This window comes from Schistocerca cancellata, chromosome 5 (assembly GCF_023864275.1).
Source record: "Schistocerca cancellata isolate TAMUIC-IGC-003103 chromosome 5, iqSchCanc2.1, whole genome shotgun sequence".
Classification (NCBI taxonomy): domain Eukaryota; kingdom Metazoa; phylum Arthropoda; class Insecta; order Orthoptera; family Acrididae; genus Schistocerca; species Schistocerca cancellata.
Genome location: NC_064630.1, coordinates 590,662,356 through 590,681,864, shown reverse-complemented (window position 1 = coordinate 590,681,864; position 19,509 = coordinate 590,662,356). Strand labels below are relative to the sequence as shown.

The following is a 19,509-nucleotide window of genomic DNA, read 5'->3' as shown; positions in this document are numbered from 1 at the left end:
TCACGCATCGCATTTTTGCCAAGACAGCGATTGTTGCATGACAGTAAGGGATATGTATACCAAGTTTGGTTGAAATTGGTCCAGTAGTTTAGGAGGAGATGTGAGACATACAAACAAACGTATGTACATACGTCCATTTCTAATGTATCTATGGATTCTGTTCGCATACTGACTGTCTACATGCGTGTGAACGCGCCATAGATTCTCATTTATTTCTCATGACCCCCTACGCAAGATATACGTTGGTAGTATATTGGTGTTCTGTGTTGGTAGCAGCGTAATGGTCGCACAGTCATCTTCTAATACAGTGTCTCTAAATGTAACCTGCAGGATTTCGCGATAACTACGTCGTCTTTCTTACAGGGATTCCCATTTAAGTTTTACGAACGTTTCTGTACATATGCGTATGAGCCATATCGACCTGGAAGATCCTAGTGGCGCGTCTTTGAATTCTTTCGATGCCTGCTGTCATGCCTACTTGATAAGGATTCCATGCACTGGAACATTACTCTAGAATTTGTCGCACTAGCGTTTTGTATGCGACCAACTTTACAGATGCACCACACTTTCCCATAATGTTACCAACACATTCTTCCCTAATACTGATTTCACTTTGTCCCATTTTATATTCTTCCTAAATACTTGTACGATGTGACGTGCTCAAGATGTTCACCACTCAGATACAATAGCGTTCTTACTCTTTGTTACAGGCGTTGCCTTACAGTTATCCACAATTAGAGAGAGTTGCCATTCATTACACAAAATAGAATTTTTTCAAAGTCTTTTTCCAGTTCTTTACGATTGTCCAACGATGAAACTTTCAAGTACATAATGTGCCCCATTAGAAAACAATCTTTATAGCGCTGCTAATCATACCTGATAAATCGGTTATACAGGGCGTTCGGAAACTCCCGCTATAAACCTCTAGGACGTGTAGATGGGAGAAGTGTAGTGTAACGACGTAAGTTCTTTATAAATGATTTTCTTTCGACATATGACCATGTGTAGACTTAGTCACCTACGTCAGTTACAACCCACTTCAAAATTATTTATATTCTTTTTAAATTGTCTCAGAATGGTTCTTGAACGAAACTGTAAAACATCATTTGAGTCGTTTGCACAGAATTACGTCACTCGGGCCAATTGGTTTTCGTAAACTTTTTCAATTTTAGATGTCGTTTGTTTCTCCTCAGAAATTATATTGATACACGTTGTCTTGATTTATCGATATTAGAACCACATTGAATAAACTTTTTGAGATTCACAGTCGCTATGAACGCTGTCAAAATTCAATAATCGTGTCAAATATATTATTAATTCATTCACATAATTCTTCATAAATAAATCCTCGGAACACGTATTTCAACTTTAGTAGCATCCGCTAGTTTATCATCTTCCTACATACAGACGTGAACCTGAGCCTTGACGAGACAAAACTAACATTTTCAATAAGATTAAACTTCCTATGATATCATTGTTGTACAAAACATTACAAATTTTCATTTATTTTATTTTTTAGAAGCACGACGCAACAACTCGGTTCCAGGATCTTCTGTTGCTCTTTGGCTGTCGACCCGCGACATATAGTGGCCATAAATTTTCTCTCTGGTCCCGGCAGCGAAGATGCTGTCTCCGTTCGTTGCGCCGCCCTCTCCGTACATGAAACATAAAAAAATACAAAAACTTTAGACAATTCACAACCATTACAAAATATTACAAAAATACATAAACAAAACTAAATTAAACTTATATTCACCTGCAAACTGGGCTGACGCTGGTGGATGGGTGACGCTTCAATTTCGTCCCACTACAAGAGGAGATACCGATAATATTTTGAAGAGGAACCCATGGCCAACAACGTTATCCAGTGACGCTGCAGAAAGGCAACCCACGCCCGGAAACGTCATCCATCAACGCTGCAGAGCGTCAAAGCTATAGGTGCCGGCGCGTGTAAATATATGTACATACAGTGTGATTCTGTGATAATGTTACACACTTTCTCGGATGATGGAGAAGGATAAATATATCAATTGGAGGTGAGGGCCCCCAGTCCAGAAAAGAGTCGAAATTTACAAGCAAAAATCACTGATACGTGAGACAATGGAATACATGTACTGGTACTGTTGTTTCTAAATTGTAGGGTAGGCAGCTGTCAGAAGTGGTAGTATGGACCAAAACAAGAAAAGAATGTCTGGTAAACATCGGCTCTAAAATGCATAGCTGAGGAGCTATGAGCACTTGTTCATCTTCGCTAATGAGAAAATACATCTCCTCTATTAAACAAGTGCTCACAGCTTTTAACGAATACATTTTAGACCATATTCACTAGGCTTTTTTCTCTTGTTTTGGTCCATGCTACCACCTCTTAAAGTTGCCTACCCTACAATCTTAGCAACAACAGTACCACTACATGTAGTCCACTGTCAAAGGGATCAGAACGATCTTCACTTATAACTTCAGACTCGTTCATTTCTGGTGCAGGGAGCCTTATCTCAAGTTTCTTCTCCATGATCCTCAAAAGCTTATCATCATCATGGAATCACCCTGTATATACATACATTTACAGGCACCAGCGCCTACAACTTTGATGTTCTGTAGTGTTGTTGAATGACGTTTCTGGACATGGGCTCATATTCAAAATATCATGACGCAGTACCCTCTACAAGTCCTAGAAGTTTGTAACGCAAATTTCCAAGCTCCCAGTATGTATGGTGTTCCTCCACAGAGTTGTCAGGTGCATTTTGTCCAGTGTTTCAGTAGATATTTGCCAGGTCATTTTTGCTGTGTAGCTAGTAAGCCCAAACAAATATGCTCATCATATTTTTAATGTGATGTTCATTGTTGAAGGAAAGCATCTGATTTGTTTCCCATTATGAAGAAAATTATTTTTAAAGCAGAATTTAGGTGCCAATTTGGTAGACCATTTCCAAATTAGTCCAGCAGAACATTCGTCTTATAGATATGTATTAACAGGGACAGTAAAACTCTTAAGAACTCTGGCAGCAACATCACCGTCCTGGCTCGCACTGACTGCTATTGACTAAGAGACAGGATACCATGGAGACACAGCACAGCAACCAGAGTGGAGCAAATCGAACAACCCCTACCATGTTTACGGAAGTCAAAACAAAGGGGTATGGTACATGTAGCGCATAAGGAAATTACAAAACCTCGGGTAAAATAACAAATTCATGTAAAGTTAAACCCAGGAAAGTTATATCTGTGCTGGTTTCTCACATAAATGTACAAAACCACTAACAATAATATTTTTTAATAGTACTCATTTGAAATAACATATATTTGTAGTTTCATTACCTTTGTTCATGCAGTTGTATACTGCACAAACATTAGGTGTGATTTCAAAAAGAAATTTGGCAGTAATGTTCACACACATACTATTCAGTTTTCAGAACAACAAATTGACTCCAGAAAATATGGCTCATAATAGTACTGCTTTGCAGCACAAGGAGTACTAAATTACTTGCCACAACTTCTAAGTGTATACTTGTATCTCTTTAGCTACTGCTATGCAACAGAACTGTTCAGTTGTAGCTGGAGTACTGGTTATTCTTAGTGGTTTACTGCCACTTTTAATAATTAGTGATAGAACAAATATCACACTAGACTAATCTGGGGCCTCTCTATCAAATGAACACACAAAATTACACAATTTTGGAAATCATTTGCTTTGTAATGGGAAACAGATGCTTTCCATCAGTGTTGGGCAACACATAAACATGAAATGCAGTATTTTTTAGTTTTTGAGCTGTCTCCAGCTACGCATTGGAAAAATGGCATTGCAGGTATCTGTCAAAATACCAGAGAGAAAATGTGCCCAGCGACCCTTAGGAGGGACACTATGCAGGGTGTTTCAGGAGGAATGGTCGGTGTTCAGAGATATGACAGGAATGATCATTCAGAGTGAGTAAGTCTAGTAAATGGTACCCCATGGGGTATGACTACAACATTTCTGAAAAAATAGCAAAATTAATACTGAAGTCTAAAATGAAAGAGGTTGCAATACGTGGAGACCACAACATAGATATTGGTAAAGATTCAAAACCAAAACATAAAGATTCAAAACCAAAACATAAAGATTCAAAACCAAAACATAAAGATTCAAAACCAAAACATAAAGATTCAAAACCAAAACATAAAGATTCAAAACCAAAACATAAAGATTCAAAACCAAAACATAAAGATTCCAAACCAAAACAAGAATTAAAAGAAACATTATTACAGTGTAATATGAAAATAATAAATATACCTACGAGAGTGACTGATCAGTCAGACTATCACTAATATTAAAAATTGTGAATGCAAAGGAAAAGTTCTGCTAGTAGTAACCTCTAATCATCATGGGTTAATGTTTTGTATCTACAAAAATAAGAGCTCCTAAACAGATGTAAAACAAGTCAAGAGAAGTCAGGATTACTAACCTTCAAAACATGAACATTTGTAAAATAACACTGAGGAAAGAAGACTGGTCTGAAACGATGCAAGCATAAAGTACAAATGAGAAGTATGATGCATTTCTTAACACACTAATGCTTCATTTTCGTGCAGTCTTCGCCAAAATGACCTGTCAGAAACACCAGGGTCACAGTAACCAATGGATTACCAAATAAATAAGCGAATTCAGCAGTAGGGGGTAAGAACTTGAACAACAGGGAACATGGAGACATATAAACAGCATTAGAAGCAGTACAGGAAATAAATAAGAGAAGCAAGAACCAGCTCAATAAACAGCCATAGCAAATTTTGACCACGTAAGTAAAAGAGCATGGCACACAATGAATACTGAAAGATGTAGTCGAAAGAGTGTTAAAACAGAAATTTTATTAACTTGTTGATAAATGAGAAAAATGTAGTTACAGATGGTACCAAAATGCTAATTTATTCAACAACAGTTTTATATGTGCTCTACAAAATTTAGAGGAGGAAAGAAATCATCAGGAGTTAACGCATCCTAGAACATTTGGGCAACCATCCCACTCAATGTGTCTGGAAACAGTAACAAAAACAGAACTCATAAAAATAGTGCAGGAATTAAAATCCAAAAAGTCTGGAGTAAACGATGAAATATCAGAGTATTTAATAACTACAATATTAGGAAAAGGCTAGACTGCTACGCAGTATAATGATGACATGTTGAGTTGCAGAGAGGCACACCGAAAAGACTGTTACGCATTTAGCTTTTAGCCAAATCTTTCTTGAAAGAAAACAACCACACGTTGATACTTCACATGCACCTGACCACCATCTCCAGCAGCTCTGATCAAAGTACATCTGTCATGCATGTTCAATGAAAGTAACTATCTGGAGTGAGGCAGGGAAGAGGGAGGGATACCAGGGTTTAGATTACCTATCATCATGCCCTGAAGTGAGGGACATCCTACCCAAGATCCTTCCCACCTGTCCTAAGCCAGTGTTCCTTTGCCCTCCCAACCTCCACAACACTCTAGTGCACCCCTTTTCAACACTGCCAAACTGTGATCAAGAGCATGGTAGACCATTCTTTGGCCTAACATGCAGCTGAACATAGCATGCTTGATTTCAATAGCTGCTTCAGAATACAGGCCATCTGGATCCTCTCCTCTATCACCAGTTTTTCTGAACTGCACAGGTGGGTGTTATCCTTAAAACACATTCACCGTCCCAAAATTATCCCAACCACAACCTATAGTAACCTACTATCACCACCCCCTCCATCCAACAGTTCCCACCTCTCTATCCTGTCACCTAATCCCTATTCATGACCTCTCACATTCAGTGTTTGCCACTCTCTGGCAATGCATCTGCCTGCCTTTCCCCTTTCCCATTCCTCTCCTTTTCTGTTCCCCATTACCCCCCCCCCCCCCACCTCTACCTCCCTGCCTCATAGCCTCCCCACAATGTGACTAGCATTTTATTATGCCTACATCTAATCCCTGCACACTCTGCCAGACAGTGTTCTTCTCTCCCATCACCAATACCCTGCTATCCATTCCCTGCCCCACTCCAGATTGCTACTTTCATTCAACATAACACTTGACAGTCTGAGCTGCCGGAGATGGCAGTTGTGTGTGTGAAGTGTGCTTGCATGTATCTATGTGTGTGTGTGACTTTTTTTTCTGAAGAAGGGGTTGGTTGAAAGCTAAATGTCTAAACGTTGTTTCATTGTGCCTGTCTGCAACTCAGTGTGTCATCTTTACAGTGAGTAGCAGTCTATTCTTTTCCTATTATTGTTGATGTTCCAACCTGTAAGTTTCCATTATTTTAAATTGTTTAACAAAGCAAGCAAATGAAGAAATAATAGAACCTCTTTTGGATATAGGAATCTGCTCATTTAGAGGACACACATTTGCAAAAAAAATTAAAAATAAGCAAAGTAGTATTAACGTATAAGAAAAGTGACAGATGACAAAGAAACTACAGACCAATATCTTTAATCCATGGCAGCTCAAATATGCTAGAGATGAACACAATGTATTGTAAGATGATCACATTCCTAGAGAAACATAATATTCTGATTCCAGCACAGCAGCCGGCCGGTGTGGCCGAGCGGTTCTAGGCGCGTCAGTCTGGAACCGCGCGACCGCTACGGTCTCAGGTTCGAATCCTGCTTTGGGCATGGATGTGTGTGATGTCCTTAGGTTAGTTAGGTTTAAGTAGTTCTAAGTTCTAGGGGACTGATGACCTCAGATGTTAAGTCCCATAGTGCTCAGAGCCATTTGAACCATTTTTGAACCAGCACAGCATGGCTTACAAAAATGGAAACTCGCAGAAACTGTCATCTCAAGCCTAGTAGAACCTGTTATAGATTCATTAGACAAAAGAAACACTGTATCTGTTATGTTTCTGGATTTGTCCAAAACTTTTGACACAGCCACCCATACAATGCTAACTGAAAAACATGGACATGCAGTGCAATGGATAAAATCACATATCAGCAAAACAGAACAGTATGAGGCAGCATAAACTGGATGCAGATTTGAGATCAGGTATATTATGTACCTCCAGGATCTGTACTTAGCCCACCTCTGTTAAACCAATTTATAAACAATATTGAAGTAATTGAGAAGGATCAAAAAATGCTATATACTGATGACACAACATTAGTGAATACAGGAGAAAATCTGGAAACACTAGAAAGAGGTGCATTTATGTCAACAAATAACACAGTACAGTGGCTCATACAGAATGATTTAATTATAAATCTAAAAAAGACAATGTTCATAGTGTTCATGAAAGAGAAAAGGAAGATCACATTGATATATGTTTGGATGAAACAAGTCTGGAAGATGTTTTCTCTATAAAATTTTTGGAAATTACAGTTGACAATGAGCTCCAATGGAGACAATATGTACACAGTATGTGTCAAAATCAGCCACCTTAATACCTATTGTGAAACAGCTTGCATATTATGTTAACAAAAAACTTCTATGTACAGTTTACTCAAGTCATACTTAACAGTACAGAATTACTGTTTGGGGAAACTTCAGTAACAATAATACCAGATGGTTTTCATTAATCTGATGGTGTTTAGAGTGGTACCCTATGGGCTGTATGCGTTTCAAGATGCTGAAACATAGGTATGTCCATTAAATGGTGCAGTTGCAGAGTATGCTGAAAAAATAATAGTTGCACTTACTGCTACCAGGTGAAAGTATGGGCTGTAAGCAATCAGAATGTGGTATGAGTGCAGGAAAATTATACAACACTGTGCGAACCTTCCAGTTCCTGATGGACAAAGTTACACATGATTTGGACATCTGCTCCGAAATGAAGCATCTGGATCACTAATGGGAAATCTTAACTTGCTTCCGTTCAAATGGTTCAGTCATTAGCATACTGAACTGTTTGTTTGGAGCACCAAAAGTTCAGTTCCTGGGTCATAGTATTAATGCCCAAGGACTTTGTCAGTCAGGGTGCCATGTCCATTTCAATAGAATACCGTTAAGAACCTGAGGGAGCAAATATTATAAAAATGCCATGTCATTATCAGCTGCAATATATATCAATGAATTCTCTTTATACTTTGGTTTCATTTTTGTGCATTGAGTTTCAGATACTGTATGGTTAACTAGAATTATTCACATTCTCTCTTGTGTATTATAAATATATTCAATAAAATATTCATTCTAAAACGTAGCAGTCCTGTCACATTCATGGTGATCCGTATGTTTCCTATTGGATGGGGGGTGGGGTGGGGGGGGCTGGGGGGGAGAAACTCGACAGATCTTGTGATGTGAAATCTAAAACTTGCTCCCTCACTGCTGCACACACCCCAGGGAAGAATCTCAAGCCTCAAAATCCAGACACTGCATTAGTAACAGGAGTAAATAAAATATCTTTCTTGTTTATAACACACAACTCCTGACAAGGATATCTACTTACTTAAAGTAAAGTATTTTAAATGATCAGTAAGGTTCTATTTCCTTGCAAGGTAAATGACAAGATGGTACATTGGCTGCCTCAGGAGAGTGGAAGCCTCCCCAAACTCCACAAAAGATCTCCAGTGAAACTTGTAATACCAGCCCTCCTGCAAGAAAGTATATTGTGGAACCATGGCTTAACCACAGCCTGGGGAATGCTTCCAGGAGGAAATCTTCACTCTAGAGTGGAGTGTGGACTGATATGAAACTTCCTGGAAGATTAAAACTTGCAGGAATCCTAGTCTTATTAGTTTTGCAGGAGAGCTTCAGTGAAGTTTGTATGGTAGGAGATGAGGCACTGGTGGAAGTAAAGCTGTAGGAATGGGTCACGAGACATGCTTGGATAACTGTTGGTAGAGAACTTGCCTGCGGAAGGAAAGGACTCAGAGTTTGACTCTCTGCCAGGAAGTTTGTCCCAGTGAGTTTTTGCAATAAACACCCAAATGGGGCTATTTAAATTTTTGCAGTTGCCCTTTGTCAGTGCATTCGCACCTGCAATTTTTTAATGCTACTTATCACAGTTGACTGCTACAGTTCCTTCTTGTTTGAACTATTTAGACAACATAGTAGTTTCGGGTCGTACTCCGATGAACATCTTTCCAATCTCAGGAAATTGTTTCAAGTGCTATCAGATGCTGGGTGAAAGTGTGATAAAGACAAAGTCTGCTATTTCTTCCAGAGTGAGATCAAATATTTGGGACATGTTATCCACTCAGGGTATCCACCCTTTGCAGCCACACTTACCACCATCCAGGACCTCCCAGCTCCTAGGAATGCCAGAGAAATCCAAGCTGTGTTGGGTATACAAACTTATTACATTAAGTTTGTGCCAAATGCTGTGCATATTGCAGCTCCATTGCATTGTCATCCATGGAGTGGACTAGGGAGTGTCAAGCAGCATTTCAGACCTGGAGGACGCTTTGATTCGCACACATATAAACCACCATAGTAAACAAGGAAGAAAAACCTAAGATTTTTCTACCAGCAACAATTCACTAATAAGTTAAAAATCAGTATGTAACTAAGGAGACACAATACCCACCAACCATGAAACTACTGCATTAGCAGTGAAAGTCTCTCAAATTTCATTGTAATGCTGATATTGTTTGGTCAACCCGGTGGTCGATGCCAAAGGTTTTTTGGGCTCTGGTGGAAGTATTTTCTGAGAGGATTCCAAAGTCAGTGCATGGACATGTCTACCCAGAAATCCCCCTGCGGGTTCGGGGGTTAGAATAGGCCCGCGGTATTCCTGCCTGTCGTAAGAGGCGACTAAAAGGAGTCTCACATGTTTCGGCCTTATGTGATGGTCCCCTCTCGGGTTTGACCTCCATCTTTCTAAATTATTCCGAAGAGCGAGCCAATTGGGGAAGGGCGCCTTACGTGGTGCACTGTATCCGTCGTGCATTGAGACCTTTAGCCGGCTTTTTCGTCGTTGCAATGGTGTCCCGCTCGTTTTCCATCTCTTGGGCGAGGATACGTCCCTGGGTGCGATTCCCACGCTGCACTCTGCAGTGTTTCTTTTAACTGCGACGATGACCTTGGACAGTTTTGCACCTAAGATCCAGCACGGTAGCCAGTCCGTTGTGGTGGGGCCGCCATGTACCCTCTTGGTTGTAGCCCCCTGACAACACAGGGATCGCTCTACTAATGCCTGCGCCGTTAACTCCCCACGTATGCCAAGGAGTAGATGCCCGTCTCCCTGGGGCATCAGGACTCCCGGCAATGGCCATCCTGCCAGGTGGCTATTGCTGTGGCTGGGTGGCGCCCGTGGGGAGGGCCCTTGGTCGGAGTAGGTGGCATCAGGGCGGATGACCCGCAATGAAGCGTGGTATATCATCTCTCGATGTCCTGGCTGCGCTGATAGCCCAATTGCCGCCACCTTTCTTGCTATTGGGCGACTTCAACGCCCATAACCCTCTGTGGGGTGGGTCAGTGGCAACAGGTCGAGGCGCCATCGTTGAGCATTTATTGTCGCAGCTCGATCTCTCGATTTTAAATGATGGTGCCTTCACACACTTCAGTGTGGCGCATGGCACATACTCCGCCATTGACCTTTCAATATGTAGCCCTAGCCTCTTACCGTCTGTCCAATGGAGTGTGCATGACGACCTGTGTGGTAGTGACCACTTTCCGATCTTTCTGTCACTACCACAGCGTTACTCTTCTGGGCACCCTAGCAGATGGGCTATGAATAAGGCTGACTGGGGCTTGTTCTCCTCCACTGCCGCTCTTGAGTCTCTCTCTAATGACGACATTGATGCGGTGGTTCAATCGGTCACCACCGGCATCGTTACTGCCGCCGAATCTGCCATTCCCCGTTCTTCTGGGTCTCCTCGGCGGAAGGCTGTGCGTTGGTGGTCGCCTGAGATCGCTGAAGCGATTAAAGATCGCCGTCGGGCGCTCCAGCGTCACAAGCGACATCCTCCTTAGACCACCTCATCGCCTTCAAACGGCTGCGTGCGCGGGCCCACCTCCTTATCTGCCAAGGCAAGAAGGAGTGCTGGGAGCGGTATGTGTCCACCATTGGCCTCCATGTCACTCCTTCGCAGGTCTGGGCCAAGATTCGACGCGTCTACGGCTATCAGACCCCTGCCAGCGTCCCTGCGCTCTCACTGAATGGAGCAGTTTGTACTGACTCTGACGTCATTGCCAATCGCTTAGCAGAGCATTTTGCTATGAGTTCCGCTTCTGCGAATTACCCCCAGGCCTTCCGCTCCATTAAAGAGCGGATGGAACGTCGGAGCCTTTCGTTTCGCACCAACCACCCAGAATCTTACAATGCTCCATTCAGTGAGTGGGAATTTCGCAGTGCCCTAGCTGCTTGCCCTGATACCGCTCCTGGGCCAGATGGCATCCACTGTCAGATGCTGAAACACCTTTCAGTGGACTGCCAGCGGCGCCTTCTCGATCTTTACAACCGTCTTTGGGTCGAGAGGGTTTTTCCGTCGCAATGGCGGGAAGGCGTTGTCATTCCTGTTTTGAAACCTGGAAAGACCCCTCTGGAGGTGGACAGCTACCGCCCCATTAGCCTCACCAACGTTCTTTGTAAGCTTCTCGAACGGATGGTGAGCCGGTGCTTAAATTGGGTACTGGAGTCTCGGGGCCTTCTGGCTCCGTCTCAGGGTGGGTTCCGGAAAGGCCGCTCCGCCGCCGACAATCTGGTGAGCCTGGAGTCGGCCATCCGTACTGCCTTTGCCCGCCGTCAGCACCTGGTCGCTGTCTTTTTCGACATGCGGAAGGCGTACGATACGACATGGCGTCATCACATCCTTTCTACGCTTCATGGATGGGGTCTTCGGGGCCCTCTGCCGATCTTTATCCACAATTTCCTGTCGTATCGTACCTTCCGCGTGCAAGTCGCAGCCTCCTATAGTTCCACCCACGTCCAGGAGAACGGTGTGCCACAGGGTTCTGTTTTAAGTGTCTGCCTGTTTTTAATAGCCATTAACGGGCTCGCTGTGGCCGTGGGAAATTTTGTCTCTGCTTCCCTGTATGCTGACGACTTCTGCCTTTATTACAGCTCTACTGGCATTGCAGCTGTTGAACGTCAGCTACAGGGCGCTATCCGTAAGGCGCAGTCTTGGGCTGTAGCGCATGGGTTTCAGTTTTCGGCAGCCAAGACCCGCGTTATGCATTTCTGCCGGCGCCGAACAGTCCATCCTGAGCCGCGGCTTTATCTTGCCGACGAACTCCTTGCTGTGGTGGAGACCCACAGGTTTTTGGGGGTGGTTTTCGATGCCCGGTTGACTTGGCTGCCTCATATCCAGCAGCTTAAACAGACGAGTTGGCGGCATCTAAACGCTCTGAGATGCTTGAGTCACACCCGCTGGGGCGCCGACCGCTCTACCCTGTTGCGGCTCTACCAGGCGTTAATCCAGTCCCGTCTGGATTATGGGAGCCTGGCTTATGGCTCAGCATCCCCATCTGCGTTACGGGTGCTGGACCCAATTCTCCACAGCGGGATACGCCTTGCCACTGGTGCTTTCCGCACCAGCCCTGTGGACAGCGTACTAGTGGAGGCAGGTGTACCTCCACTGCGGTTCCGGCGCCAACGTTTGCTGGCCGCTTATGCTGCCCATGTTCTAAGCTTTCCCGGGCATCCAAATTATCGTGTCCTGTTCCCGCAGTCAGTCGTCCATCTGCCAGACCGTCGGCCCCGGTCGGGTTGTCCGATCGCCGTACGCGTCAAGGAGCTTCTCTGCGGGCTTGGGTTTTTCCCTGTTCCACCTCCTTTCCGGGCGCCTCTGCGTACACCCCCGTGGTGTGTTCCTCGCCCTTGCCTTCGGCTCGACTTGGCACAGGGCTCGAAGGACTCGGTCCCTCCAGAGGCCTTCCGCCGCCGCTTTTATTCCATCCTGGCCACGTATCAGGGCTCTGGAATTGTTTACACCGACGGTTCGATGGTTGCTGGTCGTGTCGGGTATGCGCTAACTCTAGGGGACCATTCCGAACAACGGTCCTTGGCGGCTGGCTGCAGCGTTTACACTGCTGAGCTAGTCGCCATCTTTCGAGCCCTAGAGTATATCCGCTCCTGCTCAGATGAGTCCTTCGTTATCTGTAGCGATTTCCTGAGCGGTTTACGAGCTCTCGACCAGTGTTTTCCTCGTTCTCGTCTGGTGATGGCTATCCATGAGTCCCTGCATACTCTTGCGCGTTGCGGCCGCTCTGTGGTCTTTGTGTGGACCCCCGGTCATGTCGGTATCCCATGCAATGAACATGTTGACCGCCTGGCGAAAGAGGCCACGAGTAAACCATCTCTGGATGTTGGCCTTCCAGAGGCTGATTTGCGGGCAGTCCTCCACCAAAAAGTTTTTGCGCTTTGGGACGCTGAATGGTGCGATCGGATTACACCCAATAAACTCCGTGCCATTAAGGAGACGACGACTGTGTGGCGGTCCTCCATGCGAGCCAACCGCAGGGACTCAGTCGTCCTTTGTCGGCTCCGCATTGGCCACTCCCGGCTAACACAGTTATTTACTGCGCCGGGAGGACCCTCCTGTATGTCGCTGCGGGGCGGCTTTGACGGTGGCCCACATTCTGTTGGCCTGCCCCCTTTTAGCTGTGGTCAGGCAGACATTTGCGCTGCCTGATACGGTCCCTGCCGTTTTATCTGATGACCCTGTTATGGCTGCCTTAGTTTTACGTTTTATTAGGGCAGGGAGTTTTTATTCTTTCATCTGAGTGTTTCTGTTTTATTTTATTTTTTGTGTTGATTCTGGCCTTTGGCCTATGATTTTAAACTGATCTTTTAATGTGTTTCTAAGTGGTTGGCTTTTCCTTTTTTATTTCTATGGTCGGCCAACCACTGTCACACTCTGTGTGGTTTTAGTTCGTTTTGTCTTGTCCTTGTCTCCGTTTCTCTTGTTCTGTATCGTCTGTGATCTATTCTGTTCCTCGTTTTTATTCTCTGTGGGTGTTCTTTGTATTTGGAAAAAGGGACCGATGACCGTAGCAGTCTGGTCCCTTTCATCCCCCAAACCAACCAACCAATCTACCCAGAATGCGGAGGCCAATAAGGTGTTACTGCAAGAAGCACAAAACAGTGTGTTAGGCATTTTCTTATACACCCAAGAAATCTTATGAAGAGTCCACATTAAGAACCCTAGTGATTTAACAGCAGCTTTTAGTTTGCAGCGCAATTGGAGGGAAGAGATTTTGCCAGGAAGCAGTGGGTATATCACAATGTATTCACTCCAGAGGTCAAATGTTACTGGTGTGGACATAAGGGCCATATGCAGAAACAGTGTAGGCAACCAGTGCTACTCATGTGGGGAAGTGAACCACCAAGCATTGGATTGCTGAAGTAGGAAGAATGGGAAGTACTGTTGGGAGAAGCGGCCATTAAAATCAAATGAGAATGCTTTGACCGTTAGAAAGCAATCCCAATAGACCATAATACTCCACAAGTTAGTGTACAGATGGAATGCTGCTCAGTGGGCTTATTGAGTGGTGCAGAACAAAGGTTTCTTGTAGACAGGGGGGCGCACATACGCATTATGTCTGAACCTGGTGACCAAGAAGAAACTCGGGCCATCATGTTATAAGCTATGTGGCGGTTGGCAATAATAGTTTGGAGTCATGGGGTATGACAGTACTTGATTTTACTATTGGGAAAACTAAGTTGACAGTGCATGGAAGTTTTTCTGTATGTGGATGAAGGATATTCAGTAATTCTCAGGCTAGATTTTCTTGGCAAACATTGATGGGGTTTCAAGAATGAGATTTTCACTCTGCAGCGGAGTGTGCACTGATATGAAACTTCCTGGCAGATCAAAACTGTGTGCCCGACCGAGACTCGAACTCGGGACCTTTGCCTTTCGCGGGCAAGTGCTCTACCATCTGAGCTACCGAAGCACGACTCACGCCCGGTCTCACAGTTCTACTTCTGCCAGTATCTCGTCTCCTACCTTCCAAACTTTACAGAAGCTCTCTTGTGAACCTTGCAGAACTAGCACTCCTGAAAGAAAGGATACTGGGGAGACATGGCTTAGCCACAGCCTGGGGGATGTTTCCAGAATGAGATTTTCACTCTGCAGCGGAGTGTGCGCTGATATGACTAGGCAGGCAGAAGTAAACTGACAGACTAGACCCTACTGTGGTATCCTTTTGTTTGATCCATTGTGGCCCTCACAGTGTGGGCTGATGAGGAGCCAGCTGCAGGCAGTTCACTGACACGGGCTATTGCCAACTTCTATATGTAGACCTGCGCAGCATGGTATCAATAGTTGACACAATGGACACAATACCACATTCCTTGTGTATGCCCACACACACACACACACACACACACACACACACACACACACACACACACACACACACCAAAGTCCTTGCTATTGTCATGCACCAATGCCTTGGGAATTGATTGGGGGGGGGGGGGGGGGTGTCTGGGTGCTAGTGCCACTGACGAAGCAGTCGCCAGAGCTTCATGTTATGAGCTCCTGTCTGCAGCTCAACATTTGTCTCATGAATAGCTGGAAACCTTGGTCAAAAAACCAACCATAGGGTGTGTACCCACACCCAGGGGTTGACATCTTCTTTCAACAAATGGAAGATCCACAGTTGTCCACCTGAATCCGGCAAGGTGCAGGGAGCCCACCTCCCATGGCTGGGGCTGCTGGCACTGTAGTGATGGTGATGCATCAACATGCATTGGCTTCCTGTCTAGTGCCAGCGGAACAGGATGGGAGAGAGGTGAAGGCAGCTGAGGCTGCAGCATCATTCTGGGCATTGAGTGTGCAAATGAAAAACCTGCAGCAGGGTGATGCAGTCAACACAAATGAAACTGATTCTGATGGCACTTCTGCAGCCCTGAGAAACCCTGCACAACATATAGAGCAGCCCAAGGTTTTGTTGGTCATGCCCCATTCCCAGTGCCAGCGTCTGCTGAAAACTCTGAAAATGACTAAATCATGCACATTAAATTTATAGTGCTGCAGAGGCTGGGCTGACTGCTGGATTGCATGGCTGGGAATGGTAGGATGAGAGCACTAAAACTTGCTTCTACATAAGGGAATATCTGGTTCATCTGTTGCTTGAAAGTTCAGTTGGGCTTGGCTAGCACTTGGATGGGTGACCATCCAGATCTGCTGAGTGCTGTTGGTAATTAGGGTGCACCCAGCCCTTGTGGATCCAACAGTTGACTGAGAAATAGTGGCTCAGGTCATGAAAACTTGCAGTGGTTGGGAGTGCTGTGTGGTGACCACATGCCCCTCCATATCTGCATCCAGTGATGCCCATCAGCTGAGGATGAAGTGTGGCCAGTCGGTACCACTGGGCCTTCTGAGACCTGTTCAGACAGTTTTATTCATTGACTGAGACCTTGCAGAATGTGGAGCCTTGTTGGACTTGCATTTCTGTAGACAGACAGATTGAATGTGACCATGCCTGCCACAATGATAATGCTTAGCATCATGACAGGGGCACTGCTGATGGTTATGTGCCATGAAGCTCTGAGGACAGGATTTAATACTGCTAGCTTGCTGCCCAGTACACTGCTTTTGTTTGTCACTGCCCTGGCTGAAACTTTGTGTGCCGTGGTGTGCAAACTACAGGCACACCCTATGTACCATTACTCATAGCTGCACAAATAGCAGCAGAATCAGTCTACCACTGCACTGTCATATGAGTCTTGATGCTCTACTAATTCCAAAACCTGTTTGCAAACTAGATTCGGGATAAATAAGAATCTGTTCGCAAGTGCAAGGATCTGACACATTTTGAGCAATGGCATTACTATAATAATGTCCACACTCTCACTGGAATTTGTGATGGCGTGTAAGTCCTTGAAAGTCAGGCACCCACTGCTCATGTCTGATTTGGTTGCAAATGAAAGAATTTGTTACATGCAGCTGTCACATTAATCTGTTCATCATAATGTTTGTCTAGTGCAGCAATTAGTCATTTATAAGGAACACTTTCAGGGTGGGCAGTGGAAAAACATTTGCTGGCTAACGGTAAACAGAGACTCTGGTTGTTGCGAGAAAATAAGGTTGTCAATCCCTACCTTTAGTGTGATGTGTTGTGAAGTGAGAGTTGAACTATGGGCAGTACTCTAACTGTTCCTCTCATATAGAATCAAATGCATGGAATGATGATAAGGACACAGATGCTGCATGCTGTGTTGGTGCTGTGGGTGCTGGGGGTGGTGCTGCTGTGTTTGCGTGTGTTGCAGGCAGTCTAGGTACCATCTACCTGGGTTGCTGCATCAGCCACACCTGAAATTTAACTGTCTGAATTACTGAAAAACTGACCGTGATGAAACACACAGCCTGTGAAAAGCAAAAGAAAACATTCAGTTTCAGGGCAAGCAAGGCTAATTGTCCACAGTTCTACAAGAAAGAAACATAGTCAATAGCATGGCCATTGCTTGTATGGTTAGAAGTAGAACCAAAGAGCAGCCAAAAGTAGTTTTCCTTGGCACCAGACATTTGTATAGTGAACGAGAAACCTTCATTGTAGACACTGGAACACACTAGGCAACAGTCTTGTCACCACATGTTTGGTTGTCCCAGTGGTAGATCTCAATGAGTTGGTGGGTTCTGAGACAGAGAGCAAAATAATGAGATGTACACCTTGTGTCTGATAATTTCTTTTACTTGATTGTATGGCAGCCAGTCCAGAACACAATCCAAAGTGAGTCCTTGAGAAAGGCCAGTTCGGTATCCACAGTAACAAAGGAGGCTAACTGACAACACTTCGGCAAGGCAGGCAGAACTGAACTAATATACAGACTAGACTCCAGTGCAGTGTCCTTTTGCTGGCTCTGAGGTGGTGCTGACAGTGCAGGCTGATGAGGGCATGTCTTGGAGCCGGTCGCAAATTGGCCGTGCGGTCTCATGGTTTACTGCTAACGTATAGATATGAACTGGCATAGCATGGTATAAATAGTGATGATACCACAGGTATCAAAATTTTCAGTTAACTTATGTAACTAAACTGGACTTTGACATGACACACACTGAAAAACAGAAGAAAAAAGGCTAATCAGATACTCCTGTAAGAAACACCATCATAAAAAATCAAGGTTTTTGGAAACAGAAACAAACTAAAAACATCATTTAATATAGAAATAAATACAACCAAATAGCACACCTTCCTCACCTGCATTTCTCTAATCAGTGATCAATAATTGCCAAATCTCCCCCCCCCCCCTCCCCCCCCCCCCCCCCCCCAAGAAACCTCTTCTCATCCATTCCCTATTTTTCAACAACCAGAAGTAAGAAAACAAAAAACACTTCAAAAAATATTACACAACAGAAAATACTTAAAAACATAAAACTGCCACTCCCTTTCCTACTCCTACCAAACCCAATGCCCCATGCCCAACCACTGCAAAAGAAAATGTACAAACAATCCCACCCCCTATCCGAATCACCAAATACAACAAAGAAGAGAAAAAAAGCATACACCAAATAAGCCCACCCCACTCCCCACAAAAATCGACTGACAACCTTTGGCCTAGACATCATTCCCATAAGCTACATAAAACATTTAAAGGACAGTACCCTCCTGCGGGTCCGAGGGTTAGAATAGGCCTGAAGTATTCCTGTCGTAAAAGGAGTCTCTCACATTTCGGCCTTTATGTGATGGTCCCCTACAGGGTTTGACCTCCATTTTCAAAATTTTCCCAAAGAGCGAGCCAATTGGAGAAGGGGCCCTTACGTGGTTCATAGTGTCCATCATGCGCTTAGACCTCCCGCATCCTTCGTCAATGTGGATCTGCACTTCCACTCATTCTCCAGCTGTTGGGCAACATCACCTTGCTGGATGTGTTTTCCTCCATCCTCTGTGCAGTATCACTTTCTGCGCTGTCGACACTAATAGACTTTCTAGCTCGTGTGTGCCTGATATCCAGCACTGTAGCCAGTCTGTTGTGGTGGGGCTGCCATGTACCCTGTTGTTTGTAGCTCCCTGACCACACAGGGATCGCTCTGCTGATGCGTGCGCCATTAACTCGTTACATATGCCAAGGAGTAGATGGCTGTCAACCTGGGGAATAGGCAATGGCCATCCTGCCATGTGGCCTTTGCTGTGGCTGGGTGGCACCTGTGGGGAGGGCCCCTGGTCAGAGTAGGTGGCATCAGGGCAGATGACACACTATGAAGTGTAGTACGTCATCTCTTGCTGGTGGTCAACACCAGCAGTCTCTAAGCGGTCAAAGTCTAACTTCAGTGCTAAGAAATACAACCCTATATCGTCCCCCCCTCCCCCCTCCCCGGCCACACCATGGGAGGAATGCTAGGTTAAGGATGGCAGCGTAGCTTATTCATCCTGGTACCTCATGGGGAATCTTTCTTGTCAGTGAAACGTCAGTTTTTTGTGAAGCATTAAGAGGACAAGTTTGGGGAGGTGGAGGGCTTGTCCAAAATGTGGTCAGGGTCGGTCTTGATCAAAACAGCATCCTCTGCCCAGTCACGGGCACTTCTTACCTGTGACAAGCTGGGGGATATTTGTTTCCATCATGCCCCATAAGAGCTTAAATATTGTCCAGGTTATCATATTTCACAGGGTCCTTCTGTAGCAGTCTGTCAATGAGCTGCACACCAATTTAGAGCAGTGAGGTGTCCATTTCGTCCGGCGCATCCACCTG

General features: G+C 44.7%; 1 protein-coding gene across 1 annotated transcript in view; it reads left to right on the top strand.

Moving 5' to 3' along the window:
• Positions 1 to 19,509, top strand: part of LOC126187847 (venom serine carboxypeptidase) — a 143,074-nt gene that overhangs the window by 3,207 nt on the left and 120,358 nt on the right. The gene's annotated exons all lie outside the window — the stretch shown is intronic.